Source organism: Panthera pardus, unplaced genomic scaffold (assembly GCF_024362965.1).
Source record: "Panthera pardus isolate Hobbes unplaced genomic scaffold, ASM2436296v1 HiC_scaffold_8, whole genome shotgun sequence".
Taxonomy (NCBI): Eukaryota; Metazoa; Chordata; class Mammalia; order Carnivora; family Felidae; genus Panthera; species Panthera pardus.
The window spans coordinates 42,882,176-42,902,050 of record NW_026527013.1 but is presented as its reverse complement, the minus strand read 5'-3'; the positions used below and the strand labels follow the sequence as shown (position 1 = coordinate 42,902,050).

The 19,875-nt window shown below is 40.3% G+C and overlaps 1 protein-coding gene across 12 annotated transcripts in view; it reads right to left on the bottom strand.

Moving 5' to 3' along the window:
* Nucleotides 1-19,463, bottom strand: part of CHL1 (cell adhesion molecule L1 like) — a 198,530-nt gene extending 179,067 nt beyond the window's left edge. For 2 of the 12 annotated variants that reach the window (XM_019428467.2, XM_019428469.2), the window contains exon 1: nucleotides 19,160-19,463. The gene's annotated coding sequence lies outside the window, so the exon portion shown is untranslated. Of the gene's footprint in view, nucleotides 1-18,056; nucleotides 18,228-18,781; nucleotides 18,914-19,128 lie in introns of those variants that run through there. The other 10 variants (XM_019428471.2, XM_019428470.2, XM_053896735.1 and 7 more) reach the window with 6 other exon arrangements.
* Nucleotides 19,464-19,875: the final 412 nt, after the last annotated feature.

Here is a 19,875-nt window from a genome sequence, read left to right as displayed (position 1 = left end):
GTATTCATTTTCATCCTTCTCATGGACACTTTAAAAAGAATACACAAAAAGTAAGAAGATTCTTTTCAACTGTCATATAGAAAAGTCAACTGTGGATTCAAAACAGATCAATAAAAACAAACTGCAGTTTTTACAATTATTCTGCCATACACCCTCAAAGAGCCAAAGCTTCAAGCTCCAATAATACTATTTTCCCCACAATACCTCAATTCAAAACAGTACCATTAGTCATGGATTTTTCTTTATGTATTTTAAAAATTTTATTTTTAAGTAATCTCTACACGCAACATAGGGCTTGAACTCACAACCCTGAGATCATGAGTCACATGCTCCAGTGAATGAGCCAGCCAAGCACTCCTGAGTCTTAAAATACTATCTCATTAGTGTTATTCCTCTAAATACGGTATTATTTTTTTAAACATAATTTTTTTGTTTATATTTTCTGCCATATTTTGGCAGGTAGGACTCAGATCTCACATTCTTGGGGGTTAAAATATCTCTAAAGACATTTATGCCCATTTAGAACATTCATTATACCAATTTCCAAAGCTTTAGGCTGGAAGTTGACAAATATGATGGTGACTATTTCATGGAGCCAAATAAAAAATGAGTAGAAATGCAGAAAGTAAAAAAAAAAAAAAAAAAACTTCTAATTCATAAAATGGCGAACGCGAGTAAACTTCACTATCGCATCATTTCAATAGATGGCAATGGCATCTTTGTCAAAAGTCAAGTTGTAAAGCTTTTGAGAGTTACGCTTCAATGCACAGCAAGGTTTTATAATTAGTCACTTAGTATGAGGCCGAGAAATAAATGTCACTTTTCGCACTTAATAAACATACAGTGGTATAAGCTAATCCATGACAATTTTACAAGGTTTTCATTTTGCTGATACATGCTTGCTGAGAAAGCAGAGCCTAAGACAGTGAATTCAGCATAAGTGAGGTTATGTGGATTTACAAAAGAGCAGTTATGTACGTGTATGTTATGTATATGAACACATGCTCTGTGTTCAAATTCTCAACTTTATAGTCTCTGTCTATATGCCTTGTCACTGTCACTGACTAGGTGCACATGATTAACATTTGTAAGGAGTAAGTTCAGAAAATAAAGCCAGGGTATTTCATATCACTGCAACTATTGCTTTTTCAACTCTACTAACACATTCTGCTTTCTCCTACTGAACTTTAAAAAGTTATATTTTCTGTATTTCTAGGTATTAATGAAATACCCACAGTAATGAAAGAGAAGAATGCATTATACAAGATGCTATCGGAAGCAAGAACATTCATCACTAAGTAATACTGTGGATATTCATTTCCCTACCTTTTTTAAAAAGTGAAATTACTGATGTAATTAAAATGCAATATATAAAAGATTCAAGAAGTCGATTATGTAAGTGTTAGTATGGCTAATAAGAAAACAAAAAGGAGGGGTGCCTGGCTGCCTCAGTCCGAAGAACATGCAACTCTTGATCTTGGGGGGTCATGAGTTCAAAGCCCATGTTGGGTTTAGAGATTACTGAAATTAATAAAACTTTAAAAATTGTTAAATGAAAAAAATTTTAGAAGTGATATTTGTAATGTACCACATGGGCTCAAGTCTCTAAGAAAAGCACAAAATATTTTCACTTGAAAAATGGATGACTATTACACAAACAATTTAAAAAATCCTCGTATTTCATCATCAGCTCTTAATATTTGATGACCATATCATTACTTTCCTTTATTTTTTCCCTTTTCTTCATTTCACAAGCATATTAAGTCTAGAGAACCAACCACACGACAGCCTTCTCTGCATTATCTGACCTTCTAGGACTGAGAACCAGGTCCTAGAAGGGACCACAGAGCACAGAGTCGGCAGTGCGCTGAGACATAAAGGAGAAATTAATGCACCTGAATGGCCAGGGAAGTGCTGTGCTTTTCTGCTGGGAACCTCTGATTTCCTGGTCACCTCAGAATTGAAAAGCACGCCCCAAGGTCATAGGACTCAAACATCCCTATGATGGCTCTGGATGTCCATATCCCCTGACTTCCCAATCAAGCAGGTATTAGGTTGGCTCCCTAAAATAGAAATACGGTGAAGGTACCCATCTTCCACCTAGGTGTGGCTTTCTCTAAGCCTATGCCAAATTAGGGAGGGCTCCTGTTTTATACAATACATGGATAAATAAGCCTTTCAGAACTTGAGAAAGGTAATCAAATCACATTTTATCACACAAGAAGGTTTTCTCTAACAGCACAAGATTATAGTATAATAAATCCTGCTAAAAATTAATTGCTCATTAATTAGGGCTTGCACATTTATTTTGCTACAGAGAAATGGTAATTTCAATGGAATTTCTTCCTTGTCTTTCAAATCCTACCTCTTCCCTGACACTTTTAATAGTGCATAAACTGGAAGTAATCTTTCCTATTCTGATCATATACTGTCTATACATTCCTTGTGGCATTTTTGGTCCTTCTCTTTTACATTGTACTTGAGTACATGTCCTTAATTATACTGGAGGTTTGTAACATTTCAGAGTGTCAGACTGCAAAAACCACATAGATGTTAACACTAATACTATTTTGTGGGCATATATTCAGTGGTAACTGCAAGCATCTTCAGGCCAGCTACTGTATCTGATTCATCTTGGAATTCATCCATCCAGCAGAGAGATTTTCACACTGCAAGAACTTCACAAATTTTCATCTAATGGTTAAATGCGGAACGTCATAGGATAAAGGCATAGAAGTGTGTGAGTTTTTCTAAGGGATGTCTTCACCCTCCTTGAATTGGGCTGCATGTCCCAGACACTGTTCTCAGTCCTGCGGTGATCTTAAGAAGTCCTTTGGGATGACCTAAGTGAACATCCCCTTTGCAGTCTCTTGTAATCCTTCTGACTGTACAAAAAAGTAGGAGTCTCCAGGAGGTCCTAATATAACACTAACAACACTAACTTTACTAATCTTGCTGTTTTATGGAGGCAACCCAGAACCATTGGCAGGCAACACTAGCTAGCTAGCATTTAATGACCTTGGACTGTTTTCATTGTTTTAACATTTGTAGTTACCTCTCTTGTTTCCCACTGACACTGGGGTTTCATTTACAGTAATGAAATAAAACCTCCAGCTTAAGGCAACATATTTTTTTTAATGTGCCGTTAAAAATGTAAGTAAATTATGACAAAAATACTGAAGATGGTGTATTTCAGGGAGTCTCAGAGAATGGGAGATGAATGAGTGACCGGTTATTACAAGAAGAAAGAACAGCAGGAAATCTATCTGGGAAGACAGGAGTGCTAAGAAGGCAGGAACAGCAAGCTATTGGGTAAAAGGACAGGTCTCTAAGGATACAGGAAAGTAGAAGGGAATAATGAAGGCTGAGTCCGGCTGAATGTGGAAACCAAGTGTGACAGTTACTTGGCCTGAAAAGTAGTGGGGAACCAGGGGAAATTTTCGGGAAGTAAGTGACATCATGGTCAAAGTGACAAGCGAGAAAGGGGATTTTAACAGTGACATTTAGACCTTAGTGGACAAGAATAGTTACAAAAGGCAGAAATCCAGGGAGAGGGAGGCTGTAGTGGTCTAATGATTCAAAAGCTGAACAAGGAACTATCCAGAATAGTTCATGAGAAATAAGTCTCGGTGTGTCAAGGAGAAAGGTGAAGCAGGCTTTGTGGTCAGTTAAAAATAGAGAAAGGATGCACAGGACAGATGGAAAACTGCTAAAGCAAGACTGGCCAAGAGGTGCTCTTTGCTATAGTAAAAATGTATTTTGCTAGAACAAAAGAAACCACAGAAAAATTCTGAGGATTGCCTGTGTTTCAACAGTCCCAACAGTTTTTAATACGACTTTACAGGTGGTATCATCTAAAATCTTACATTCTCTGAACAAGGAAACATTTTACCAATGGCTAAACGATTTGTCATTGCAATACCTTAAGACAAAATCAGACAACATGAGTTCCTTTAACCTCTCTGAACAGGATTAATACCCACCTTGCTTAAGCACCTTGTTTTTATAAACGTCACATTAAATCATATCTATGTGTGCCTCTTATTTAAAGGCAATTGCCAACATTAGCAATATAGAATTAAATTCACCATACCATAGCACTTTAGAGTTACATATATTGCATTTTGCCTGCTGAAAGAGTTTTTGAAATATGACAAATATAGTGCAATACTCTGTAAGTGTTTTTGGCAAGACTGCAGGAGAAAAACATCCACTCATGTTTATCAGAAGGGTGGGATAATGTAACAGAGGTGGAAGAATAATAGTATGCATGGCTCCCAAGCACTGAGAGAAAAATGGCATGCCATAGCAGGAAGAATATGATGGGAAGGTGTGAGGAAAGACAGAAGTAGAGGCATTGAGAACACAAATTGAACCCATATCAGGCACCGCAGTAGTTGTTCTCCATCCATTATCCGTGAGCATTTGAAGAGAAAGAAACAGCCCAAGACAGCTCCCTTGCTGTATATTCTTGACCTGCTTCTTGCTCTGTGCTCGCAAAGCACTGCAGGAAGATAGGAGAATAATGTTAGTATTTGTCACCTGTTAGTCCCCTTTCCATTACAATCCTGCTTCTGGAAGTTACAGGTAAAGAAAGGCTGAAGCCAAATGCACAATCATCATTTTGGTGCATGAAGCCTGCTTCCTTTTTTGTTAGAGGCTATGACAGATAAATAGAAGGAAACGGAGAGGCTCTTTTCCATCCCTCCTCAAGCCTAGTGCCTTATGCAATCTAAGTAGTCAACTCCCTGTTTCCTAGCATTTGAGTTTCACCATGGCCCTTCTGACTCTGCTGGGGTACCCTTAGTTTTCCTGAGGCCAACCCACTTCCAAGATGAATGGAAAAGAGTTAGGATAAATGCAAACAGATGACAGATAAAAAGCATCAGAAAAGCCCATCCCACTAAGGAATCTGAGCCTGAAGTGTCCTCACCTAACTCACTGCACAGCCTCTCACTTCTATTCTCTCTCCCTCCAGGCACGGGGGCCTCTGGCTAGCCAAAGTTCACTCTTGTGTCACATTCCCTTCTCAAAGTCGTGTATTCTCCTGCGGTTAAGAGATCTAGGAAGTAGGAAGAGAAAGGAGTGTCCCTCTGGGGCACAGCATTGTTCCACCTGTTCCATGTTTTCTTCCACTTTGGTATCAGTCATGTGGTGAGTAAATGGTATCACAGTGGGTTTAATAATTCTCTTATTAAAGAGAATTCTCTTATTAAAGAGACTGGTGTTTGATTGTTTGGACTACGGTGGAAGGGAGGCTGAACCTGCTTCAGGCCTAGTCTTTACAAGAACCAACAATCTTCTAACTTGGACTTGTGGAGCTCTGAGCCACCATATACGAAGTCTAATGACCTACTTGAGAGACCAGAGGAAAGACCATGTGCTACATGAAAAGAAACAGAGGTCAAAGAGGGGCCCAACAGAACTCAGTTCTGCTTGAATGTGCATAACACCAGACATGCAAGTGAAGCCATCTTGGGGCCACTAGGGAAGCCCGGCCAAGCCACCATCTGAACACCATGTCACCCCAGTTGTCACCAGGTAGGTCACCACCTTAGCCCTCCCTGAGTTCCTAATCCACAAAAGCATGACCCACAAAAGCAATTTATAAAATTGATGTTTAAGTTACGGGTTAATAATGTGCCAAAAGATAACCCGACAGTGTCCCTTTACATTTTACATAAATTGCTACATAGTCACAATTCAAACTAATTTTTCATCATTTTCCCTCTTAGCTACACATAAGTCTCCAGGTATTTTTCTTCCAAACGATAAGCAACTTGTGTATTTCCCCCAAGAATCTCATATGCAAAGCACATTCCTACTGAGGTCTTAAACAGTTTAAAGCCATATGGTGAATTCCCCATGCACAATTCAACAAAAATAAATGATGAAAATAGCATGAGCTCAATTTCAGAAGTCAATGGAATGGTGATAGTATTTACAAAGCATGGCCTCCCTAAGTGATAGTAATAAAAAAAAATACATTATGACACGCTTGCAATGCGAAATCTTATCTCCAAACGATAGTACCTTGGACAGTTATTAGTGCCTTGCTTCTAGAAGAACATCTTGTAAGAGGTTTGGGGAATTTAATATTGCTGTTTTGTATTTATATGTAACATTCTTAAACAGGTCAGTATGAAAGATGATTTCACATGATTTTCAAATTAATGATTTATATACCTATAGGTGATATACCAAAATATTTTTTAGTTTAAACTACTTTGCAGTAACTTCTTAATGACTCAGGACCACACATAGAGCCATCATGATTTCTGAGTTGCCTTTTTCCAGCCTCTCCATTCTCCTCCCTTGCTGAGGACATGCTAGCTGTAACTTCTTTTGTCTGTGAACGAATCTGCAAAATTTCCATCATCTGTTCTAACTTGCAATGTATATGTGTCATCCACTAAAATAAAACAGAGCGCTATGCTTATTAGAATGGTTCTAAATTAAGAGTAAGTAGTCACTGAGACAGGTCTTTCCATACGAAAATGCTGGTAGTGAATTCAGTGAATTTAGGTTGCTATGAGGCCTCTTCATTCAACTTTTAGATATTAGTTTAGGATTTAGACACTGGAGGTAGCTATTGAGTACACTTCAAATTTACTTGTCATTCTAATCACTAATTTATTTTAAATCTCTTACTCTTATCTGCAGTAGTACAACAGCATAGGGGAAAATGAGCATCGTTTTGGCAATAGGTGAGAAATGCCATTCAGTATTTTAGGACATCTACATAGATCAAAGTAAATTAGTATTGAAGAAATTTAATACAACACGTTAATTACAAATTAATGAACTGCTCTGCATAATTCAAGACCTCCATTTTTATTTTTCAGTATTTGTGGACTGGAAGTAGCTGCATCATTACTTCAGTTTTCTACTTCATTTTTAGCATCAGTCATAAACAGCACAAACCCTGGCCTGCTCTCCACCATGTGTGCACACACACGTACGACTACTCAAATAAACGTACTTTATTCATGGAACCAGTTTGAAACAACCCTAAGGACACTGGAATACAATCTCCAAAGGCAGTAAACGTGATGTGAATCCAGTTGAATAAAAACCCAGAAGTAGGCACTCCATTCCCTTCATAGGGCACAGAACCAAATGCACAGCCAAATTAGCCTCCCGTTAAGGACATAGTCTGGTTTTCAGCAGAAACCATCAACCTACTCTCCACTATAAGCATCCAGTCTGTTAAACCCATTATTTAAATGAACTTGGGAAATAACAACATACACCTTTCTGTCCGTCCTCATCAGCTCTGAATTTTGAGGGGCAAAGGAAGTGGAATGCATGCTTAATTGAGGCAGTAAATACAGGGCTGTAGCAGATTGTTTTACTGTTAAATACAGTAATGAGTTTTTAATGGCTGCTGTCCAAAATTACAGTGGAGAAAAATGGTTTATTAGTAATAATAATAGCTGGCACTTTTATCTTCAAAGCACTTTACAAATATTAGCTCATTAATCCTCCAACACTGGGAGGCAGTGGTAAATGTTTCTGTCCTCAGTTTACAGCTGGTGAAACAGGAAAATAGAGGAAGTAAGCAAGTTTTCCAAAAGAGGTTTTAGGTATAGAGGTCAATTTCCAATTCAAACGACTCATACCATTTTTGTAATAGTGTCATGATATTACTAATACAAGTACAACATGCATAGAAGCTGTTTATTCATTTTCTTTGCTGTGCAGCCTGGCATTGGGACTGGCAACCCTGATGGCCAACTGGGCTGCTATTTCCACAATGGCTCTGCGGTTCTTGGAGGAGACACTGTGAACAGTCTCTGCACAGGAAGATTTGCTGCACATCAGCAGCACTTCAAGCTCCTTGACATGGTGGACTAGGAACTTCCAGAAGCCACTGGGAAGTATGTGCTTTGTTCTCCTGTTGCTCCCTTAACCAATGTTGGGTATTAAGATCTAGCCCTCAAACCTTCTGCACACCCTGTTATCAACATCTCTGGGGTTCCATCAGTTGCGCTTGATTCTGACCTATTGGTCTGACTGGTGCTGGATGAACTACTTGGTCCTCTTTTCATTTATGTAATTAAGTAAAATATTTTATTTTTAATTAAGCTCTATCCCCAACATGGGGCTCGAATACACAACCCCAAGATCAAGAGTCGCAAGCTCTACCAAGTGAGCCAGCCAGGCGTCCCTCTTGGTCCTCTTTTTAATGATCTTGGGCTTCACCAGAGGTCTGAGGGCAGCCATGGTGCCGAGCAGGAGATGGCTGCTAGCTCCCCAGGCAGCGCAGAGGAAGAGAGGACTCATATCAATTTTTATACATAATTGGATGGCATTCACTGTGATGACTGCCAGCCCCTTTTTCAGGGGTTAGTGGTTAAGGTCAAATCCAGTTTATTTGAACCTGACTCACAAAAGCACACGAGTTGAATCCGAATTGCTCATTGGTGGTCCTTTAGTATTATTTCAAGCAAGTCAACTATCTTAAAAAATGCAGCCCAAGTCAATTACATGCAGATGCTTCTATGCATGGAAAGGTGGTCTGTTGATACCCTTTGAAATCTAGCACCACTGAGAATTAATTGCTAGACGTTACAAAGCAAAACTGAATCAAGGTCAAATTTAAACACCTTTATTTGGGCTTTCTATTTTTATCCATTCACTCAGATCTCCTTTATAGAAAAATAGTATCCATCTCAAATTAGCCAATAATAAAAAATAATCCAAATAGCCTATTATTCATTCTGGTGCAGTGTATAGATGTTAAAATTGTTATTATTTTTCTTTGTTTGCTTACAATTGTGGGCCATGTTACAATTTATTGCCATTGTATAATGCCTTAGATGTTTTAATCCAATGAATTCTCCACTGTGTCATCAGATACATTTTACAGAACAAGTTTAGTAAGTCTCTGGATTTGTAACACAAAAATGAATATATTTCTTGAGAAGCCAAGTACTGTACTCTAGAGAAGCAGACATGGGTCCAACAAAAGCCCTACAACAAATCCATTTCCCATGTCCAAGGAAATGAGAACAACTGTCTAGGCAAAGCAAAAAGGAAACATTTTTGCCTCTATTACACAAAAAGAAATGGGAATTCCTTAGTATCTGAAAATACAAACACTGTTTATATTTTGCACATTAAAAGAAAATAATAACATCTGTTTCTAAATACCCCAAACCAAGAAATCAAATACCTCTCAAAATCCCAAATATATTGACTATGCCTAGGATAGGGTTAATTTTTTTTTTTTTTTAATTCTAAAGCCTTAATTGACAGCTGTGAATAAAGATAGTGCCATCATGAAGATTGGTGTCATTTTAAGAAGAGTCAGGCTGCTTTACGACATGTGCCATAGTCAACTATTCCTATCTTAATCTGGTGTGGCAGATACTCACACCTTTGTCGAAATGCCAACCGTGTAATGTAATTGGTTACATGTAACAGCCAGATGTGAGGGAAGTCCATGCATATCAGTATGACAGAGCATCAGAAACATTTCTGCCAAGACAGAAGAATGGTAATGAGGGCAAGCAAAAGCTATGGGGAGGGTAAAGGTTGAATTTTACATATACTGGTGCCCAGGGACAGGAAGAGTCAGGCACCAAATGCTTTTACGACAAGACTTTGGAGAGAATACAAACATCCTCCTCTCCCAGTGTATCGCTCACATGGAAGCCCCTCACAATTAATCTGTTGCATTAAGGCTTTTGGATAGTCTTTTTAAATGCTGCCATTCCTGGGATTAAGCATGCATTTTCATGTCATACCTTAAGAAGAATCCTTTAGATCTCCTTTTCCACATGTTTAACTGAGATAATGAAGACACAGTACAGGTGAACTTGGATAAACAACAGGGACACATGCTAGGTCTTGATGAAGACTATAGTTATAGAGAATATAATATTCTCCATAGACTATAGAGAATCCTGCTAACCAAGGGGGCACTAACACCGCACACTTGGGAAATGAAGTCCTAGAGAGAAAAGAAAGGGTAGGCAAAGGACTGAATGGTTGTGGCTTCCCCCAAAATACCTACGTTGAGATCCAAATCCCAGAGTGGTACTATTTGGAGGTATGGCCTTTGGTAGGTAATTAGGTAGTGAGGTGGAGCCCTCAGGAATGGGATTCGTTCCCTGATGAGAGAGACTCCAGAGAGCTCCTTTGTCCTCCTTCAGCCATTCTTGTGAAGACACAATGAAAAGTCAACCAGGAGGAAGGCCCTCACAAGAGGAAGCAGACTATGCTGGCACCCTGACCTCAGACTTCCAGTTTCCAGAAATATAGGAAATAAATTTCTCTTGTTTATAAGCCTTTCTACCTAGAGTACACCCTGAATTAACACAGGGTGCTGATGGTGTATCAAAGAATCAAAGGGGGTGCAAGGTAGCAGTTAGGGACTTGGGGCTGGGAATCAGACACTTCTGAGTTTCAGTCCGGATGAGTTCTGGCTCTGCCAGTTCTAAGCCACATGGGGTGACTGTGGACAAAACCCCCACAATGTCTGTGCCATCCAGCTCAAAATGGGCATTATAATAATAGTACTTCACGGAGCGTCTGGGTGCCTCAGTTGGTTAAGCATCCAACTTCGGCTCAGGTCATGATCTCACAGTTCATGGGTTCAAGCCTGCATCCGGCTCTGTGCTGACAGCTCAGAGCACGGAACCTGCTTCAGATTCTGTGTCTCCCTCTGTTGCTGCCCCTCCCCCACTCATGCTCTATCTCCCCCAGTTCCTCAAAATAAATAAACGTTAAAAAAATTTTTAACTGAAAAAAAAAAATAAAAACAAATAATAGTACTTCACATAAATGACTTACGCAGAGCATGCAAAATATATCATAAACATTTAATAGGTGGTAGCTATTTAAGCATCAGCCTGGCACACAGCCTTAGTCTGTCTGTAGGATAAAGCAATTATTTAATAAAAGTGACTGGTCAATATCTCATAGGACCTATAATCAATTAACCAATCAGTCAATATATCATTGAATTAAAGAAGCTATGGAAAATCAAATCTCCTTATGTTTGGCCATGGCTACATTCAACCTTGGAATATAACTGGTTAAGGTTTCATTATTTCCCCTAAACTCATTACATCCTTCGGTTTACATATTAACTTTTTAAAAAAACTCATTTATACCGTATTTTTCTTGTGTCTCAAATAAAATCTAAAAGTACTAGTGTGGGTATTGAGCTGGGGTACAAATCAGGATATCTGAGCCTTAATTCTGGTTTCACCACTGCCTAACCAGCTATTAGACCGTATTTGTTTGTTTACAGTTGTTTTTGTTTGTTTTTAAAACAGGCTAACGATTTATTCCTTTTTGTTCAGCACATCACTGTAAAAATCAAATCAGATATGGTAAAAAGAAAATCTCTAAAATACTGAAAGCACCCAAATAATGTAAGACATTAATAACTTTTCTTTTTAATAGAAATCTTCCAAAGTAATCTTCTGAACAGATGGAAATATAGTGTTGAGTATGTTAGAAAAGGTCAGTATTCACTTCTCCTTGCAATTTTGCATGTATGAGATGTGTTGTGTCCTTTGAACACATCAGTACACAAAACATCCCATAATAAGCTGATATTCTGTCCCTTTACGTTCTTCAGCAAAGGTCTTCAATGTGATGACAAACTGAACTCACAATCAATTCTAACTACATGGAATGACCAAAACAAACAAACAAACAAACAAACAAAAAAAGCCACATTTTCCTTCCTTCCTTACCTACTATTACACTGTGGATTTCACCCCTTAGCCCCAGGAAACACAAATGCTTCCTATCAATAGGCTACCAATGCCCCCCACCCCCCGATCTATTTCCTCACCCTCTTCACTCTACTGCCACTATGTCAAAGAAGAGGGGTACCGCTCCAGAGATTCAAATGTCCAGGTTACAGTGACTTTAAGTTGCTGGACTGTTATCTGAGGGTGTGTCTCCTTCGCAGGCATAATATCTGCAATCACTAGTCTTACATTTACCACTTACAGCAAAAGCTTTTGTGAAGGAAGAACTTCTGCTAAAAATGCAAACCTGTTACCATAAGGCTATAATAAGCCTTTTGCATTAGTGTCTGTGCTGTATCAGCTCTCATCTTGGAAAGGGGAGATTATATGCAGGGGAACGGACAAAATTGTTTGGAAGTCTGGAGGCTGCAGCTGAAACCTACCTCTGAATGGGAGCATGTCCACCTAGGGAAATGAAAGAAGGGCAAAGAAAGCAACGACCAAGGAAAGTGAGAGAAGATGGTACTGAATGCACATTTAATGGTTCTCCATTTTGTTCCACTTTTGGCAATTCAAACCTTCTCCTTCCTCATTACCCCTTGTTCCATACATTTTAAGGCTTCAAGGTGTGCTGAATGTTCTTCATTAACCTTCCAGATTCCAATCCATTCTCAACCCTCCTCCATCCTCCTCTGTGCAGAGGAAACTAGTCTCTGCAGACCAATCAGGCTCCCCTGCCGTCTGACTTCTGGTTGGTTCGGCTACTCTGAGAAAAGAGAAGATCTGCATCTCCCACTTGACCGTGGCTGGTTCTCTCCGAAAAGCCACAGGTCCTGTCTGGTGGCCTTTCCCTAGGCTACTGCTCTCACCTCCTTAGTAACTTCCCTCATCTACTGTCTCTCTCACTGGATGAGGGGCAGCTCTTCAGCAGCCCTTTTTGAGTTCTCTCAAGCCTGTCTAAAAAGATGTGGTTGCTTCTTGAAACTCCCTTCAATTAACCCCTTTGAGTATGATTTATACATAAGAAAAAAATAAAAGTAAGAACAAGAAGAGACCAAGTTTTACCCGGAGAAGACACAAAACTCTGGGTCCTTTAAGACTGCCAACAGCACTCTCTGGACACTCAGGTTCAAGACTGTGAGAACATCAAGGTTTTTAAGATAAATCAGAAATACAAATTTTTACGTAAAATCCCTGGTTTTTACATATTGGCTGAAATATTTCTTAAACACTCTTAACAAAACACATGTGTAGGCTAAGTTCAGGGTTTGGATCCTAAATAGAGTCTTCTTTAGAAAAAAAAAATGTGCTTTTCATTGCAGTGTGTAATTACAACAAGGTAGAAATTCACATCTCTAGCATCCCTTTATTACACATTTAGTCCTAAAAATATAATTCTCTCTCCCTTGTTTGAAAACTTGAGGTAAAACACAGAAGCATCCAGACTCGAAAGTAACAGGAATCTGGCTATCTGGGTCTGTTTGAAATGTATGAATCTAATCAAATCATCTAATTTCAGTAGGGCTCACTCCATTCATCTGCAAAATCAGGATAATGACTTCTTTCCTACCATCTTCACAGAGACATTTGGCTGAGAAATGAAATAATACACAGTAAATGAAAAGTGCATTTGAGCTCTTCAGAGAATAAAGTGCTGTTTAAACCAAAGGGATTAGTAAGAAAAACCTCAGAGGTTTGCCAAAGCTTTTTTTTTTCTTTTTCTTTTCCAACCACATTTCACAACACCAAGGCCAACATGCCTCAGGCCAACATGATGTTAAAGAATGTCTACCCCAATCTATGTTGGTGGTACTCAACCCCAAGGTACATTACCATCACCAAAAGCTTTCAAAAATCCACAAGTCTTAGTCATCATCCCCAGGGATGCTGATGGGATTCATCTGGGCTGGTAGTTTTACAAAGATCTCCAGGTGATTCTCATTTCAGTCAAGCCTGAGAACCAGAACTCTTAGAATCTTTCAAGTATGTGGAACAACCACTATTAGTCTATGTGTGCATAATTGATGTAAGTATCAACAGTTTTCCATTTGATTGTGCCATGATGATGGTTCACACTGATTCATATATATAGGTATACACGCACATCTCTGTATCTTTATCCATTCATAAACTGAATATGGAATAGATGGATAATAATAATTATAATTAAAAGCCAGAATTCATTGAGTGCTTAATAAGTTCTACTAAACTGTCTATATAGATTGCCCCACATAATGTTCATAATAACACACACAAGCTGGGCATGTATATTAACCTCCATCTCATAGAAGAAATCAGTGTTAGATTAAAATGACTTAGCCAAGGCCACATACCAAGGAGTTAGCAGACTGTGATTTTGAACCCAGGCAGCCTGATTACTATAGCCAGTGCATTTAACCACCACACCAGTTTGCTTCCTTCCCACTGTGCCACACAATATAAGGTTTATGAGATGCATAAAATGGAACGTATTCCCTCAAGAAAGTTAAGATCTGAGAAGGGAATTTTGATGCACACTAAAATTCACAGGCTGAATAGCAAAGTGTTCTATCCCAAACCCTGGAGTTGGGGAGAGTTAGATTAGAAGATGGGCAGATGATGGATTTGCTGAGCTCCTACTTTGCAACTATGGTGAAAATGAGATGCAACAGAAGGGAGAATGATTATGATCACCAGGAAAAGAAACTCTGGTCAAAGAACAGAGCACAGGTCTATAACTGTCAAACTCAGTACATTTATTATTATCATCATCTGCTAGTATCACTCAGATTGGATATTTATACCTTCTTCAATTTACCTATATTGCCAGTTCAAGCAACAAACCACAATTTCGGAAGAATTCATCTCAGTTCAAATTCTATCTCTGATTCTTCTTGAAAAATTGTGTATAAATACATAAATACATAAACACACACACACACACACACACACACACACACTCCTAATAATCTGACTTCCGAAGAGATAAACAAGTTGTAATCTTTTGGTAGGAACAAACTATTATGAAAATTAAAATAACATTTTTTACACAAGATTTTACAAACTGAAAACAATATGCATTCTCTTTGTATTTTCATTATCTAAACACAATAGGAAGGTAAGCAGGATCATTTTTTATCCACAATACATAAAATCTCAATTAGTTATGGTCTATTTGTGCACTGACTAAAAACATTCGTTAACAAAACAGAATTTTCTAGTTTACTGGATAAATATACCAGAGGAAATTGCAGAATAATGTTAGGTTGCCAAGCAACCACAGCTCTACTCCCTCTTGTTTGTGATCAATCCAACTCATTCATCAAGCTTCCTATCCCAGTGCTAGAGAATTCCAACCAATTTGTTTCTTGGGGAAATTATAGTGACTTTCGGTAACACAATAACACTTTTATTCTCAGAAGATAAACTTAGATGTTCTTTCGATCAAAGGGATGTGTTAATTCATTATTCTCTACATGGTGCTAATGAGAAAGCTATAATTAACTAACTACACTATTGCGACACACATAAAATAAACTGCAGTAATTAGTAATGTTTAAGGTGTTAACCAGCCTCCAAAATTAGAAAATACAGAATCTTTCCTCCAATAAAGATGTAGAGAAAGGAGAAAGCACCATATCTAATTAAATCGGGAATTGTTTCCATTCTCCCTTCCACCCCAAAGAGGGGGAGAGGCATAGTCGCCAAAATGTGAGAGATTTAACTTCAATAGCAGAGAAAATGGCTCAATGCCAATCCTACTTGTAGGTAGACATAAAATGCTGGCGAATAATGTAATCTTTTCTTTGAAAGAATGCTTAGCACAATATTTTTCCAGGAATGAATAGAAAGAATATTATGCTTTCACTCATTAGCTGTGTTAACTTGGCATATTGTATGTAAATCACCATAATAATTGCATTCTCTTCAGACTAAATTAGTTAGTTACAATGAAGCTGTAATCAAAATGTTCATAATTGAAAATATAGTATTCTAGGTCTCGGTTTGAAAAAGTAACAAGCAACACTGATTGAATCAGATAATAAAGCACATCATTGAAAACACCCTTAGTATGGAGACAACTCCCTCCTCTAGCTTATACCTTTGCATGTCAATTAGCTTCCCAAATTCAGGACTCAGTACCTCCACATGTGTCATGATTTTCCATGTTACCCTTTGTCTTTGGCCAAACTTAAGCTATCCATATGCATCACTGCTTAGATTTTTAGGGGAAAATACAAAACAGTGAAAAGCCAAATTTTGGTTTCTACAGTGTATTAGGCTCCATGGCACTGCTGGCTGTCATAAATCAAAGGGCAAAATAATTTCCAACAAATGAAACATTTAATGCCAAGGCTCCAGGGAAACAATATGTAAATGATCACATGAATTTCAGGCAAGCTGTCACACTAATTCCTCAAGGTACCTTTTAAAGATGACATATTCACGGTGAAGAAGAGGGTGTTGTCATGCAAAAGTCAAACTTAAAGCAATACTCTACTATCTGAACTGATACTCACAAGGCTTCCTGACACTCATTCCCTCAAATCTGATGACATTCGGCCCCCTCTATTACTTAATTTTCTTTTATGAGATTAAAAAAAAAAAAAAAACTAGTAGAATTGTAAATCAATCTTGATCACTACTCTTACTTAATTCTCCCTAAAAATAGCAATCAGCCTAATTATTTCAACAAAGCAATTTTAGGTCAAAGAACCTATCTTCAAAATATTCAAAAGTAAACTACAGTTTATCCAGCAAATATTTTCCAAGGTGAGGTGTATTTTATAAAATCATAAGGAACTTGGGGATGGGGACATCTGTCCGGTTTTACTTCCTTCAGATCCACCAAGACATGCCTACATTTTAACAAGTAAGTGATATTTTTAAAATGTATTTAAAGCTAATTCAGTAAATGGGATTAATTAACTTAAAGGTAATAAACATATTATGCACAATATCAAATCCTGTCAGTCTCACAATTAGCTTCATGGAATGTTTTGCTCATCACTAGGTTAGTTAGACCACCTAATAAAACCATGAGGTAGCAATAAACACCTGCAGCTTTTTTTTTTTTTTAAGGAACACATCTGTAAGTATAGATGCAACAGAGCAGAAACTGAAAAAAACATGTATTAATCATGATAGTCCTACTCTTCTACAGTGATGTGGGTAAACACTTGCCCAGAAAGAGATTTTTAATGAACTGCCATAGCCAGTACTCACACTTGCCAAGAAATAACTATTTGTCTCTATTTATTCACTGACAATATTCAGGTGCTTGTGAGGAATGATTACACACTGTGCTCTGCCATTACTAGAAGTAAATCCACTGCAGCACTTGAGGCCATAAAAAGGGAAGCTGGGTTAGACACTAGACTCTAGAACCAAGTTAAATTATGAAAGCCAGAGGCTGGTCCACCACAAGAGACTGGAATTAAGACAAATCCAACTAGAACATCAGCCTATGAAAGATGAAATGGAATCTTACACACAAGCTCTAGAATAAACTCTTTCTTTTCCTTGTCACTAAAAGTTTCCCCAAATAGCTTTCTAAGTTTTTCTTTCCAACAACGTCTGACAAGCCATCTTGACCAGCAGTTGGTCACTTTGTATATTCCAATCTGCTGCACTCCAGAGCTATGCAGGTAGTTTCACGGGGCAGAAATACTGATTATCCATCGGTATCCTCCAAAATTAGAAAACAGTACTTTGTCTTAAATAAAGATGTGGAGAAATAAGAATGCACCCTATCTAAATAAATTGAAGATTAATTAATAATAACAGTAACCCCATCATAACTAAACTAAGGTGCTTATTAAGCATTAAACACTAGGCTAAACTATCTTCTTGGATTATCTCATTCCAGTCCTGCAAAAACCCAAAAAGTAAGGTATTGATATTATCGTTACTATTTAAAAGGGGAAACCGAGGCCCGGAGGAGTTAAATGGCTCGTCCAAAATCACACGTCACAGACGTTGGAGCTGGAATTGGAACCCACCTAGGCGCCGCCAGAGACTCTGCCTTGCGTGAGCCCAGGTGGATCACCAGTTGCCCACCTCCGCGCGCACGCGCACATGCCAACCCACACCCCGCCCCCTCACCACGGGCGTTCCAGAGAGCGCGCCGTCACGCACGCGCGTGCCCAGGCGGCCACTTGCCGGCCCTTGGGGGGGGGGGGGTGCCCTCAAAAGGTTCTCCAGGGCTGGGCGGAACCCCAGCGCCCCTCGCTTAGCCCCGCTGTGCTACTGGACACCTGCCCTCCGCCGCTCGCCTTCCACCCCATCCCCTGCCCGCCTTCTCGCTGACAGCCGGACCCCCACCCCGCGTTCGCCCCAGGGCGCGGCTCGGGGCGTGGGTACCTGGGCCCGCGCGGCAGCGGCTTCTTTGGCCCTCAGGTTTTCGCTGGAATTCCAAAGTGCGGCTCCCACAGCGAGCAAGAGGAATGGGAATGAAGGGGCCGGCGTCCCCCAGCCTCTCAGCTTCCCGGCTCCAATCCCTGCTCTCCAAATTAATCACTTTCTCCCTCCCCACGCATACTCTCAAAAGAAAAAAAAAGAAAAGAAAAAGAAAGAAAGAAAGAAAAAGAAAAAAATGGGAGAGAGAGAGAGGCACAAAGAGGAAGAAGGGACCATCCGTGACTGGCATCTCTAGCTCCACCGGCTCAGCTACCAGGGAGCCATGGCAACCACGCCCCCGGCCTGGCTTCTAGCCCCCACGGTGGTCTGGGGAGGTGGAAGTCCTGAACCTCCCGGCTTTCTTGCCCCCCTTAACCCTGCTGTCCACAGAGCTCCCTTTCCAAGCTGGCGGCGTATACAGAACCCCAACCAGTATCTGGGATTCTCCCCTGAGAATGGGAACAAGCTAGGGGCGGAATGGGGTGCGGAAGAGAACAAATGCTCTACGACCCTAGAGATGGTCCGGGTCAGGGGAGAGTGAGACCAGGATTGATCCCAAACCCAGCTAGACCTCCGAACCCCTACTGGAAAGAGAGGGCTGCAATCTCTGGGAGGGTCTGGAATCCTCTCCAGGGGGTAGGGAGTACTGAGGGGAGGAGGGTTGGAAGAAAGACCGAGGGTCAACCTACCCGTAACCAGGAGGAGAAAGTGGGAGCCGGAGGATTCGCGGACCTGGTTCACTCTATCCGAATAACCCAGAGCTGTGTTTGAATACAGCCTCAGCCACCAGGGGGCGGGGCTGGGAAAGGGGGTGTCTCTTCCCGGGTTAGGGCTGAGGGACCTCGGGCCACCCCACTTTTAGGCAAGGATGAAGCCCAGATTGCGCACCATTTCCTACCCACAGTGAGTTGACCCCTCCCAGCCGCAAACCCTTAATCCGCCTTCCATCAAGCCCAGAGAGTTGACTACCCGGCGAACTGGGAGAACCCGCAGGGCTAGCAAAACAGATGCAAATTAACCCCCCACCTAGGCACACCTGAGCGTTCGGCCTTAGCTCGGTTCCGTACCTTCCCTCGGGGAAACTTCTCCCCCCAAGCTGCCTTGCTGCGGGAGAGAGACGTGCAGGGTCCAACAGCTTCTAGCGGATCCAAGGGAGTTTCTTGCCGGCTGCTCGCTGCTGATCCACACGCGAGTCTGCCCGCGGAGATCCTGCCGGGCCCCGCCCGCTGCTGGCAGTGGCCGCGAGAACGCAGGACCTGTTCTGGCTTGCGCTGGGATCCACGCCCTCCGGGCAGAGGCTGGCTAGAGCCTCTCCTCTCTCCCTCGGCTCTGCTTCGCCACCCCTCACCCACGCCGCCTATTTTCCCTCCCTTAGCACACTCCCTTGGGACAGGGAGAGCTACAGGCTTAAGACTTTGTATTCCATGCTGAAAAGCAAGGGACGAAGCCAAAACTTCGCTCGTCGTTTTCAACATTTATGGTCAAAAGAGGTAGGATCGCTGTCCCTTTTATCTGCAAAAAAGAATTAAAAAAAAAAAAAAGAAAAAAGCCCTCCCCCTCCCGATGGTTTCACTCAGTACATATTCTAGACACGGGTCGCCGGTCTGGTTTTCCCTCATCGCTGCATGTTGGAAGGGTGTGGTGCCATGTACCTATTAAAAATATTCTTTTTGCTTTCCTGCCCCATTTATAGGTGTGATGGGGCTTGCTATTTAATTTGCAAAAGATGCTACTACAGTAAGCTGCCAAATTATTACATACATAAATTTGGGCACCTTTCACT